Genomic DNA, 15,129 nt, shown 5'->3' on the forward strand with positions numbered 1-15,129 from the left:
AAAATATCTCTAGACGGAACTTTTCTGACGAACCGTAAGCAGGAGAAAAATTCTGAGCACACGAAAAGAACAAGCAGCAAATTATAAAATTTTATTTAATTATAATTAATTTCGTTTAATTTTATTTAATTTTATTTAATTTAAGTATTTTATTTATTTTCGTTTATTTTATTTTATTCCATTTTTTAATTCCAATTATTTTTTTATTTTATTTCATTTTATTAAATTTTATTTATTTTTATTAGATTCTATTTACTTTTATTTAATTTTATTATTTTTTTAAATTTATTTATTATTTTTATTTATTTTTATCTAATTTCATTAATTTTATTTAATTTTATTCAGTTTTATTTATTTTTATTTACTTTTATTCAATTTCATTTAATTTTAATTTAATTTTATTTTATTTAACAGCTATAGAGTTGGAACCAACTGGAACCCAGTCGTAAATACAGGATTGTTTATTGTAGATACAATAAAGCTGTTATATTCATTATAAGATAACCAAATTTAAGATTGTAACTGTTGCACTAAAAACTTTATTTTGTTACTTCTAACTAAACTTTATTACTTCAAACATCATAATATGTGTAATTCATTAAAAATAATAATAAAACCTCATTCACATCGAGCATTTTTGTTTATTAATTACGAATTCCTTTTGTTTACTTTAAGTGTATTGTATACAAAAGTTTGTTTTTATCTATTGATTCAGTACGAAGTCTGCCGTGTCAGCTAGTTTAAAATAAAAACAGTATCAAATATTCATATGATGGGATTAAAATAATTATTCAACCCTGAATGTATAAATGTAAAATATCCAATGATTAAATAATCGAATAGGAAGACATGATATTTGGGTTACAGGTAGTTATGCAGTCAGCATTACTTATTCGCTCCGTGCATGACTGACGCGACACCTAGCGTAGTCGCCTGAAATTTTTGGCGAACACAATTTGACGTTAAACATATGATACACATAATATGACATATTTGACGTTAATGTAATATTTATTTACCATTTTTGATAAAATTTATTATACGAACAATAAGTTCGAGTGTCAAATAAACGTCAAATTAAAAAGCGGATATCAATTGGAAGTTCTCTGAAGAAAATATCAATTTTAAGGGTTTTTCTTTACTTTTTCGTTACAGTATAGTTGTCGGTGTTAACATTAAGTAAGTGTACATCGAAAGCAACTAGGCAGTGTAAATTTTTAGCACCAGATTTTAACATTAGCTGGGTCTATTGAACTATTAACATTGTGGTGTGCGTGTAACACAAAATCGAAGTATATGACGATAGGAATATACCACCAGATCCAGGAAGGAAATAAAGTCAGTATGAAAATATAAATGATAAATATCAAAAAGGCAATAATAAGGTAAGCGAAATATCCATTGAAAAAAATTATTATTTAATCATTATTCGCCAAACATGTCATATTTCGCCGCTACTTACGCTGGCATAGTTTCGTGTATCACCAGGGTCACGCATGGAGCCAATAGTTGTTATAAAAGTGGTGTGAAATCAATATGTGGTGTGAATATAATAAACTTGAAAAAATTATTATTAAGGCCTGTTACGTTAAAAAGTCTAGGAAAACAAGATTATGTTTAATGTGTACATAAATGTACAATTAGTGTTGCCCAAATGCAAGACCAAGACGAGACTTAGAGAGTCTTGGTCTTGGTCTTGCGACAGTACACCTGGTCTTGGTCTTGGTATTGCGCTCCAGGTCTTGGTCTTGGTCTTGGTCTTGCAGCAAGAGTCTTGCAAGTCTCGCAGTTGCCCATTAGCCTATCACATATCTTAGAACAACGTAACAGAGTAGGTCAATTTTAAGCTTCAATATCACAGCCATAGTAAAGACCAATCAAATTAATAAATATCTAAACAACTGACACCGGGTGGGGTTTGAACCTACGATCTAAGCGATCCGTGTCTATATTCCAGCTAACCAAAGTTTATACTTACGTATTTTTTCGAGTGTTTGCCATTGACAATGTGTGATTTGAAAAGAATTCAATTCAGTGACAGATGTGCACAATATGAAAGGTCAGAGGGAAAAAGGATGAATGTCAATTTTTGTCATTTTGAGGTTGTTGTGCAATCTGTTAGCTTAGAAAGAGTACTATCAACCTGTGAATGGACAAGGGGAAATAAATATGATAATCGTCTTAAAATCACGTCACAAGATTGGACAAGGGGTAAAAACAATAAATATGTAACTTTGTTTTTCATTTTACTGAAAATGCTTGCAGATAGACATGCATCGTTCTTTCCCCTGGCCCTTCATATGTTAACGCCAGTTTTCATTTTGGTACCGAATACCAAACCGAGAATTATACACTTCTCCAAGAAATTAAGGCACCTCCTTAAAAATAGGTCATTTTTGATGTCTCGAATTTCCTAAACCTGTTTTCTGATTTAAGTGATTTTTTATTATTATATAGCCTTATTCGTTAACAATATCGCTGTAATAATATTGTTGCTAGAAGTTAAATTGTCGTTGTATAGGTACCCGATAACTTATCGGTACTAATGAGTGTTCCAATCAAACTGTGTTTTTTTCTCAAAGTTAGCATCGTCCTGTGGAATTTTCTAGCATTTATAAAATACTGAATTTAAAACCCAACTACAGTCTGATATTTTTTTCATTTTGCTTTTTCATTCGCTAATGTTGGATAACAGTAAAGTTGAGTATTTTAACAACTAGCCATGTTTTTCATCAATACAGGGTGTTTTTAAATAAGGATGGCAAATTTTAAGGGGTAATTCTAAACAAACGGGTCATGTTACCGGTATGCGCGCATCCGGTCAACTTAGACATCAAAATGCTTGGCAAATAACAAAAATTGCCGGAGAGCCAAATTTTGGTGGAGAGCTAGGGTATACCATAAAAAATAAAGTTTAAAAAGTCCCCATCGATCCCATGTGTGCGTCAAAAGTTATTCGGGGTCAAAGGTCAAAATTTGAGATTTTTTGGATTTTTTTCGAAAACGGTAAGTTTAAAAAAAAAAAACTCAAACCAAAGTTGTAGATCTTAACATTCTCTACAAAAATTGTCCTTACAATTTTTTTCCTAAGAGTTACCATTCCTGAGATATCGCGATTTTAAAAGTTACTTTATACATTATATGCACATATAAGCCACGTATATACATATGTGGCCCTTAAGACAAGTATAAATGCCTATTTGTGTCTCTTTTATATAGTATATTATACTATTCTGAAAATATTTCTTCAAAAGGTAATCAGTCCCAAACTGAATTTCCTCTATCCACGTGGCCTTGAAAAACATTTGGCTATACCATTGTTTAAAAAAGAACAGATTGTCTATTATAGGCAATGGCTACAGTATTGTCCGTAGGTGTGGTTCATAATATTATCTGTTTCTTTTAGTGCTAAAGGTTCAGTTCAAGTGAATATAAGTACTTACTACAAGCGTCTACCATTTAGTACCGTTACCGTTATTTGTACAATTGTATAGTTTTAAAAATGTCTCAGTTTTGCTTTATTTGTAATAAACTTTTAAGTGAAACTAAAACAGTTGTGGTTGATCGTGGAATGCCAAATTTAATCGAGGCTAGTGTCGAGAGAGGTGATGAGTTTATTGAGTATTTAAGAACTCAAAAATCCGTTACAATACACGTGAATTGCAGAAAATCATACATTCGGAAAACTTCAATCGCTGCAGTGAAAAGACAACGTGAGGAGGAACAGGCTAGTACTTCAAAAGTAAGTCCACCTCATACTAGAACGCTAGTAAGTAAATCACATTTTTGTTTTAAAAAATACTGTTTATTTTGTGGCAATGAAGCCAATGAAGAATCTGAGATAAAGAAAGCACATCATCTTCGAAAAATAATTCGTAACGTGACTACACTAAAATTCAAAGGATCCCTGTTGAAATTAACTAAAGATCGTCGCTTTTCAACATTTGTATCGAGTATATTATCAAGTTCCAAGAATCCAAGAATCCAGAAGACTGGGGTTGGAAATTAATAGATAATACTCTGGAACCGATTAAAACCTTACTCCCACCTGCTCCAGAAAAACTCCTTAACACTATTTTTTGCAATTGCAAAAAAGGTTGTAATGCCAGATGTGGATGTAAAAAAGTCGGGTTGCTGTGTTCTCTAGTGTGTACCAACTGCCAAGGTCAGTCTTGCTCAAATGTCCAGTTTAGTACAACAGAGGAAGACTCCTGTGATTTTAATGAAGAGACCAATGACTCAGTCACATTTGAACAATTTTTGAACATCCAGCAAGAGGAAGAGGAAGAAGATGAAATCGAAGAAGACTTGACTGTTGAAGTAGACTTTCAAGAATATGAATCTGATTAAAATATCTAAAGAAATCAAAACAATAGTTAACCTAATAATCAATAGCAATATCAATAATCAATATCAATAATAAGGTAATATCTAGAACTTGACCGGTATTGTTTCCTTAAATTATCCTAAAATTGTCAAAACAGTTAGTGGAGTAGGCCTACAGGGGAAACCACGGTAAAAAAAAACGCGCCGAGTACACTATCTCACAGGTGGTGTGAAAACGTGTGCATATCATGTATAACGTGACTCTTTGAATCGCGATATCTCAGGAATGGCAACTCTTAGGAAAAAAATAACAAGGACTATTTTTGTAGAGAATTTTAAGATCTACAACTTTGGTTTAAGGTTTTTTTTTGATAAAACTTACCGTTTTCGAAAAAAATCCAAAAAATCTCAAATTTTGACCTTTGACCCCGAATAACTTTTGACGCACACATGGGATCGATGGGGACTTTTTAAACTTTATCTGTTATGGTATACCCTAGCTCTCCACCAAAATTTGGCTCTCCGGCAATTTTTGTTATTTGAAATGCCTATATAGACCGGGTTAAATGGTGAATATTAAATTCTTAATTGTATGTCAAAAATGCGTAATAACTACCTCATAAAACCCACCAAATTTCATTTGCATATCTCGACCGGTTTTAGAGCAATAAATAAATCGTCAGTTTGTAAGAAAAATTTTAACACCCCCTATTTCGAAAACGATGCATTTGCGAACATACAGTTATAATGCAAACTGTCAAATTATTTTTCGTACAGAATTACCCCTTAAAGATTGCCATATTTATTTAAAAACACCCTGTATTGATGAATAACATGGCTAGTTAAAAAAGTACCTAACTTTTTATTATCCAAAATAAGCGAATGAATCAAAAACAAAATGTTAAGAAAACCTGAGGCTATAGTTGGGTTTTAATTTCAATATTTTATAAATGCTAGAATATTCCACAGAGTGATGCGTCTTTGAGAAAAAAGAATACTTTGATTGGTACACCCGGTGTACAATGACAAATTTACATGTCTAGAAACAATATTATTACAGCGATATTTATACAGAATAAGGCTATATTATTATCAAACATTAAAATCAAACAAATAAAAAATCAAATTATCAACCACTTAAATCGAACAAGTTTAGGAAATTCGAGAGACCAAAAATGACCCGTTTCTTGAAATAGTGTGTATGTCAACCAAAGAGTAACAAAAGAACAACAGTTGATTGATAAAACAAATGACCAGTTTAATTTAAATACCTACAGAAAAAACAGCTATTCCTTTTGTTTTCCATGTATTTCACTGTAAATATTTCTTTGTTGAATGCCTCGTAGACTAAATATTTGGGTATTTGGTTACACCGTATATTTAGCCGGCACGGCACTATCTGTTCTAGTCTGTCTCCTTATCGTAATCACACTCAGCAGAAAAAATATACATAACAGTCTTATTATTCTATACATCGATATAATTTGTCGTGTACAAAAGTCGTGTTTAAATTTTTGTAGTCGTGTTTAAATTCCTAGAAAACTAATTAAGGAAAAAAATTAACTACATACTTATTAGGTGGTATATTTTTTATCAGCATATGACATATTTTTAAAAATTTCGATACATTATAAGTCTGGATCCCGCGTATGAAAAAACATTGATTAACAGCAAGCTGAAAATTTGTTAATAGCTTAATGGTGTCTAGTCGGATAACCTTTGACATATGGGAACACTGGAACAGGGGCAGTTGTAATTGTGGAACAGGTTAAAAATTTGGAACGGTCAGACCTCGAAAACGGCACATTTATTTTGTCCGACAGAATAGACTTAAACTCTCCGAACAGAGATTAAACTCTCATGCAAAAATCAGGCTGCTATTTACCACCTGTCATAATTCCTGTCATTTGACATATTCTACATGTTCCACTCATTAAAACGCCCATTTTGTGATAAATAGTCGTCTGATTTTTGCATGAGAGTTTAATCTCTGTTCGGAGAGTTTAAGTCTGTTCTGTTGGACAAAATACATGTGCCGTTTTCGTGGTCTGACCGTTCCAAATTTTTAACCTGTTCCACAATTAGAACTTCCCCTGTTCCAGTGTTCCCATATATCAAAGTTTGTCCGACTAGACACCCTTAAGCTAGTAACAAATTTTCAACTTGCTATTAATCAACTTTTTTTCATACGCGGGATCCAGACCTATTAATTTATGAATGGAGGGCGGCTATTCTCAATACCTGGACAATTAATTTCAGAGCGAAGAATGTATGTTTGTTTATGGTATTGTTCGTAAGGCGCATAAGTCCAATTTTACAAATTTTTTTGCTTCTCATAGAGTACCTACCTAAGAAATACCCGAACTAATATACTTCATAAAACGACCCTCAGTTCTAATTGCAAGACGCAAGAGTCTTGCAGGCTTAGTCTTGTTATTGCTCAAATCTTGCACGGTAAGTCTTGGTCTTGGTCTTGCTCAAATTAGGCGGTCTTGGTCTTGGTCTTGGTCTTGCTAAAACGCAAGAACAAGACCAAGACTGCAAGACCAAGACTGAGTTTGGGCAACACTATGTACAATTCTAAAAATATTAATTAGGGGGTTTTGATGACTGATAATTTGATCTAATTTGTGAAATGTAAGTGATACCAACAAAATTGGAGAAAGATTGAGTATTAAATATGGCTAAAAAAAATTTTGTTATTATATATGACTGAAAATGAGACTAAAAGCAGCTTAATGAGACTAAGCACTCCACTCCACAGACCTGACATCAAATTGCCTGAAAATAAATGATTGAAAATAAGGGAGGGGTGGAGGATCTGAATGGTCCGCCGAAGTATATTGTGATATTGGACCATGAATGATGTATGTATGGCGTATTAGGCTATGATTGGAGAGTTGTATAATCGATAAGCTATGAGATGACACTAAAGAAGAAGAGGCCGGCTGGAAGGAGGATCAATTATTAGAGATGTGGTGGGTTCAAGAAAAATTTGGTGAAGTACATTAGAAATGAAATAATGAGAATGTGGATACATGAAGTATAAATGAGATATATTAAAGAGTAAGATGTTGCTTATCGAAAATTTGGAATGGAATAGAAAAGTAAATGGTAGTGATGAATGATGAAGCAAAGAAGTTGAGAAGATTGTAGAAGATATGGGTTATAAAAAAAGTTGCCGATGTAGGGATTGGAAATCTCGATTAAACGACACATGGCGATTCACACAATTGGGAGTTCTTTGCTTTTCTTTAACTATTTCTAAGTCCTCATACAGGTCCAATTTCAGGAAATTTTTTTGATGAATATTATGTAGCAGTGAGATGTCTTCTGGGATGTTAAGAATATGTTTGTTTTGTATGAGATGTTGCGAGAAAGTAGAAGTGTTTTCTCTTTTGGTGTGTTCCAAGGAGTGAGAAGTTGGTGATTTACAGCTTCTCCCTATATAAATATATATAGCATCACAATCAGAGCAATGTGATCAGAGGTGTAACCAGGAGGACTACTGGATGTGCTCTGGGGGTATAGAATATTAATGGTTTTAAGCGTATAGAGCTCAAGGCACAACCAAATGGGGGGGGTTACAAACCCCAAAACCCCCTAGTTACGCCTATGAATGTGATGCTCACGTCTACTCCTATAACGGTGTGAGTGTAATCGTTTTCACAGATCCGCCCTGGTCTATAACCTCAAAAAGCAGAATATGTGCTAAAATTTATAAATTAAATTACAAATTTCTTTATTGGCTCGTTTTATGACTGTATTATAGACCAATCTCGCATTGTGTATTATATTCTCAAACTCCTAATATTAATTTCATTCTAAAGAACATTACTAGTAAGCACTTTCAAGAGCAACACAAGACACTATCACTGCCTTCATCTTTTAATTATAATGGTCGGTAACCTCCCAGGTAGTAGAGTAATAACCAGTAATTAAAATTATAATTTCATCTATTTTTCAGGAAATGGACCATTCATTTTTACATTAACCGAAGAATGTTACTTTGTAGCAACTATGAAATCAATTATTTGATACCGTAATGAAAATTTTAAGTGAATCTTAGATAAAAGATTTGGTGTAATCGCTTCTCTAGTTCGAGTCATCAAAACTGGTGGGTAGCTAGTCCGTGCGATTGACCCAAAAATAGCTGCGTTATATCAATCAATTTTTGGGCTATCACGAGCAAAATTTCAAATACAGTGGTGTCTAGTGAAAACAGGCGGTCGTAGTGCATGGAAAAAGCAATGAAAACAGGATTAAATAGATTAGATGATTTCAACGTCATATGCATAAGATCAGAGAGCTATACCGGAAACCAGGAATTAGCAAGATTGTCAGAACAAAGAGCTTTAGATGGTTAGGCTATTTTGCGAGAATGACTGACAGAAAATAGGCAAAAGACTCGCTGCTGAAAGAGGAAGGAAAGAAGAGAAGAGTACGACGACTGAAAAAGTAGCTAGAAGCGTGGTAAGGAAGACCTTGAAACAATCGGGATGACAAATTGAAAAACTACAACCTACCATGGTGAGAAGAAAATGCACGAAAGCCATTGGCATTTAAGGCCTCTTGAGCTGTATATATAAAATTATTAAAATTATAACTTCATCTATTTTTCAGGAAATGGACCATTCATTTTTACATTAACCGAAAAATTTTACTTTGTAGCAACTATGAAATCAATGATTTGATCCATAATGAAAATTTTAAGTGAATCTTAGATAAAAGTAATCGCTTCTCTAGTTCGAGTCATCAAAACTGGTGGGTAGCTAGTCCGTGCGATTTGCCCAAAAATAGCTGCGTTATATCAATCAATTTTTGGGCTATCACGAGCAAAATTTCAAATACAGTGGTGTCTAGTGAAAACAGGTGGTCGTAGTGCATGGAAAAAGCAATGAAAACAAGATTAAATAGATTAGATGTTTTCAACGTTATATGCATAAGATTATAGAGTTATACCGAAAACCAGGAATTAGCAAGATTATCAGAACAAAGAGCTTTAGATGGTTAGGCTATTTTGCGAGAATGACTGACAGAAAATAGGCAAAAGACTCGCTGCTGAAAGAGGAAGGAAAGAAGAGAAGAGTACGACCACTGAAAAAGTAGCTAGAAGCGTGGTAAGGAAGACCTTGAAACAATCGGGATGACAAATTGAAAAACTACAACCTACCATGGTGAGAAGAAAATGCACGAAAGCCATTGGCATTTAAGGCCTCTTGAGCTGTATATTTAAAATTATTAAAATTATAACTTCATCTATTTTTCAGGAAATGGACCATTCATTTTTACATTAACCGAAAAATTTTACTTTGTAGCAACTATGAAATCAATGATTTGATCCATAATGAAAATTTTAAGTGAATCTTAGATAAAAGTAATCGCTTCTCTAGTTCGAGTCATCAAAACTGATGGGTAGCTAGTCCGTGCGATTTGCCCAAAAATAGCTGCGTTATATCAATCAATTTTTGGGCTATCACGAGCAAAATTTCAAATACAGTGGTGTCTAGTGAAAACAGGTGGTCGTAGTGCATGGAAAAAGCAATGAAAACAGGATTAAATAGATTAGATGTTTTCAACGTTATATGCATAAGATTATAGAGTTATACCGAAAACCAGGAATTAGCAAGATTATCAGAACAAAGAGATTTAGATGGTTAGGTTATTTTGCGAGAATGGCTGACAGAAAATAGGCAAAAGACTCGCTGCTGAAAGGGGAAGGAAAGAAGAGAAGAGTACAACCACGGAAAAAGTAGCTAGAGGCGTGTAAGGAAGACCTTGAAACAATCGGGATGACAAATTGGAGAACTGCTACCTACCATGGTCAGAAGAAAATGCAGGAAAGCTATTGGCATTTAAGGCCTCTTGAGCTGTATATATAAAATTATTAAAATTATAACTTCATCTATTTTTCAGAAAATGGACCATTCATTTTTATATTAACCGAAGAATTTTACTTTGTAGCAACTATGAATTCAATTATTTGATACCGTAATGAAAATTTTAAGTGAATCTTAGATAAAAGATTTGGTGTAATCGCTTCTCTAGTTCGAGTCATCAAAACTGGTGGGTAGCTAGTCCGTGCGATTGGCCCAAAAATAGCTCCGTTATATTACTCAATTTCTGGGCTATCACGAGCAAAATTTCAAATACAGTAATGTCTAGTGAAAACAGGTGGTCGTAGTGCATGGAAAAAACAATGAAAACAGGATTAAATAGATTAGACGCTTTCAACGTCATATACATAAGATCAGAGAGCTATACCGGAAACCAGGAATTAGCAAGATTGTCAGAACAAAGAGATTTAGATGGTTAGGTCATTTTGCGAGAATGGCTGACCGAAAATAGGCAAAATACTCGCTGCTGAAAGGGGAAGGAAAGAAGAGAAGAGTACGATCACGGAAAAAGTAGCTAGAAGCGTGTAAGGAAGACCTTGAAACAATCGGGATGACAAATTGTAGAACTGCTACCTACCATGGTCAGAAGAAAATGCAAAAAAGCCATTTACATTTAAGGCCTCTTGAGCTGTATATATAAAATTATTAAAATTATAACTTCATCTATTTTTCAGGAAATGGACCATTCATGTTTACATTAACCGAAGAATTTTACTTTGTGTCAACTATGAAATCAATTATTTGATACCGTAATGAAAATTTTAAGTGAATCTTAGATAAAAGATTTCGTGTAATTGCTTGCATTCGCTTTTTTAGTTCGAGTCATCAAAACTGGTGGGTAGCTAGTCCGTGTGATTGGCCCAAAAATAGCTCCGGTATATCACTCAATTTTTGGGCTATCACGAGCAAAATGTCAAATACAGTGGTGGCTAGTGAAAACAGGTGGTCGTAGTGCATGGAAAAAGCAATGAAAACAGGATTAAATAGATTAGATGCTTTCAGCATCATATGCATAAGTAGGGGTCGGCAAGACAAGAATTCTTCAGTTTCTACACTTTTTGTCGAAAAGTTGAAAATGGCGGAGATATTGAGCAAAAACGGTTCTCGTTTAAAATCAAGATGGCGGCTAACGCAACGGTGGAATTCAGTCGAGATTTTAAATTTATACTAATATTGACCCTCCCTAAAGATTAGAAAAATAAATTTTGAGACAGCTCATAATGCAAGGTCAAATGCTATCCCGACCGGGCTAAATATGTTGCTATTGTTGCTTTGGTCGAGACACACCTTTAAAAATACCAATATTACTAAAAATTTATCGGTTTTCTTTTCCAGTCTTCCGTTGAACTCCCGCACTTGGAATTGTGTTTTACTCTTTCAGAAAAACTTGGGAGATAAAGGAAAATAGAGATAACTGAAAGATGATAAGAAATGATTAGAATATGTAAAGCACAACAGATCAATTCTGCTGAGAAATTTTAAATTTTTTTGGACCATTGTTATAATACCATGAAATGTATTAAAAAGTTATCGGTTTTCTTGTCAAATCTACCGTTGAACTCTTCCACTTATATTTCTATCTTTTCTCGGGTTCGTGTTTAATGCTTGAATAAAAACGTGACAGCTAAAAGGAAAATAGAGAACACTGAGAGATGATGAAAAATTATTAGAATATATAAAACAAAATAGATTCTGCTGAGAAATCTTAAATTTTTTTGGACCATTGTTGTGTTATAAAAAAAAATTATCGGTTTTCTTGTCGAGTCTACCGTTGAACTCTCCCACTTATACAGGGTGTCCAGAAACTCTACCGACAAACGAAGACAGGAGATTCCTCAGATACTTTTAAGACATTTTAACCCAATTCGCCTAGTCCAAAAATGCTTCTTAAGGGATCTTTGAAGCTCTTTGAAGCGTCTTGTAATTAGTTTCTTTTGGCTTTCATTTTTAAACATTTTTGACTCTAGATTATTAAGTTATGAAGTATTCTAATGCTAAAAGTTACTCTTGCTTTAAGTTGGTAAAATACACCAATTTTTTTTCAAATTCAAAAAACGAAAAATTTTCAAATCGATTTTTCTAGAAAACCGTGTGTCCTACCGACTTAAAGCAAGAGTTCCTTTTAGTACTAGAATACCTCACAATTTAATAATCCAGTGTCAAAAATGCCTAAAAGTTAAAGACAAAAAAGTTATGTGATAAAATAACCGTTGTCCTACACAAAAAGGACGCCTATGATCGGTGTTAGAAATTCGCAATTGATGGAATCGATAAATATATAGAAGAAGATAAATATACGTACCGATTTTCATTTTTCTAAATTGAAGCCTTCTGTAGGTATTTAAGAAAAACTAATTACAAGACGCCATTTTCAAAGAGCTCTAGCTCTCTTAGGAAGCATTTTCGGACTTGATGAATTGAGCTAAATTGTCTTAAAATTATCTGAAGAATCTCCTGTCTTCGTTTGTCGGTAGAGTTTCTGGATGTATTTCTATCATTTCTAGGATTCGTGTTTTATTCTTAGATAAAAACGTGAGAGCTAAAAGGAAAATAGAGAACACTGAAAGATGATAAGAAATTATTAGAATATATAAAGCAAAAGGGGAGTGCATATAGATTTTCACTTCGGAAAAAATTAAACAAAATAGAACTTTTTGTAATTTCATTAAGAAATGTTTAATAAACAACATATCAAAAAGTTCTACTCGAGAAGTGGGTGGTTCATTTTTTATTAAACAAATGAATTGCGAAATCAGATGTTTTTTTAAATAACTCCGAAAATATAAATTTTAGAAAAAAACTGACTTGACCATTGGAAAATTCACGAAATTTTACAAAAAAAACCTAAACCTAAAACCTCTAAAATTAAATCTGTACCTTTTATAATTTTTTATTTATAACGCTAAAGTCACCATTCTCACAAACATTGGCGCATTGTAAACTAGCGTACAGCGAAGTGCACGGTTGAGTTATTTTAATGTAATTCTTTAACTAATGGATCAAATAAAATTTTACAAATTGAACATGAAAGAAGGATAATTAAGCTATCTTATGGTTATAATAAAAATAAATAAAATATATGGGCATAAGTACGGTGGGGGCGGAAATTGAGCCTTACATGAATTTTGTTTAAAAATGATTTAAAAATGTGTAACTAATACAATTTTTCTTATAAAACCCTCAATTTTGCACAACTAACATTTCAAGCACCTTACTAAATGGTGTTTCATTCAAAAAAAAATCTCAAAAATTTAATTCAAATGATATGACGCATGACGTCTCAAAAAATGTAATTTTTTAAATCTTCGCAGTTTTACAGAATTATCACCAATTTAAGACGGTATTATAAGTGCTTTGTAAAGCTTAGGATGTAATCTTTAAAATAAACTGAATTATTTTACTTTACAAATGAAGTAGACTATTTCTTTTTGAGAAAATTAAGAAAGATAACAAAATGTAATACAAAAACCGAAAATTACCATCTAAAAAAATGTTTATACAAAGTGATCAAAACTTTTTTCTGTAAAACTTACCTAAAATACATTTAATAATAAGCTTAAACAATAATATGAGTTCAGCAAAAAAAATTTTCAGCTCTTACTTATACAGTGTGTCTGCGTAACTTTGAACCTATTGATAACTTTTTTATTATCAGTTTTACGTATCATCGTATATAATTTAAGATGCAATCATCAAATATCAAATTTAATTAATTTTATACGAGGTATGTAAAGAAATATGAATTTCACTCAAGAGTAAAGTACCGTTACAATTCACAGTATCGAAAATTGTTATCAAGAAAAGTTGTTTGGAATTAAAAAATTTGTTTTAGTGTTCAATTACATCCTTCTAATTAAAATATTGTGAATAATAAAGGCACTTATCTCTTAAGAAAAATTCATATTTTTTACATCTCTCTCTCTCTCTCCTGTCGTTTCCCCATTACTGAGGATCATGATTTCTTCCAATATTACTAACAATGTTTCTCCATTGGTCTCTATCTTCAGCTGCTGTAAGAGCATCACAGAATGAGTTTCCAGCTGAATGCTTTATTTGGTCAGACCATCTAGTTGGTGATCGTCCTCTTGATCTTCTTCCCAGAACGTTTCCAGAAACAATTAATCTCTCCAAACTGTCGTCACCTCTGCGAACCACGTGACCAAAGAATTGCAGAATTCGTTGCAGACAAATTGTGGACAGCCTTTTTTTAATATTGAGTTGGTTTAGAATGGAAGCGTTTGTCCTATGAGCTGTCCAAGGTATGCGCAGCATTCTTCTCCAGCACCACATCTCAAAGGCATAAATTGTTTTTCGCTCGCATGCGCGAAGAGTCCAAGTCTCTGCACCGTATAGAAATATTGAGAATACAAGGGCATTCACCAGTCTCATCTTGATATTTTGAGAGATAGATCTTTCCAAACTTTAGTTAGGCGACTCATCGCATTTTTTGCCATACCAATACGTCTCCAAACTTCTGCTTCACAGTTACCATCGTTAGTTATACTAGACCCGAGATAGACAAAGGTGTTTACTATCTGGTATTCCTGTAATATGTTAGTCAGTTGAATAGTGTCAAATCTGTCGACCACCATTATTTTTGTCTTAGCTTTATTGATTTTCAGACCAACTTTATTGCTTTCGTACTCAACTCTTCGCAGAAGATCAAACATTTTTTACATACCTCGTATAAAATTAAAAAAGTTTGATATCTGATGGTTGTATCTTAGATTTTAGACAAGGGAGAGCATTTTACGAATAATAACTTTTTTTCGTAAAAGTGATAATAAAATAGTTATCATGATTGTAATAAAATGATGATGAACATCCGTAATTTGACACAGATACAGAGATACTGTAAAGATCTTCTGAATAAGATTTTTTAAATTGTAATGCCATATTCGGATTC

This window comes from Diabrotica virgifera, chromosome 8, assembly GCF_917563875.1.
Source record: "Diabrotica virgifera virgifera chromosome 8, PGI_DIABVI_V3a".
Lineage (NCBI taxonomy): Eukaryota > Metazoa > Arthropoda > Insecta > Coleoptera > Chrysomelidae > Diabrotica > Diabrotica virgifera.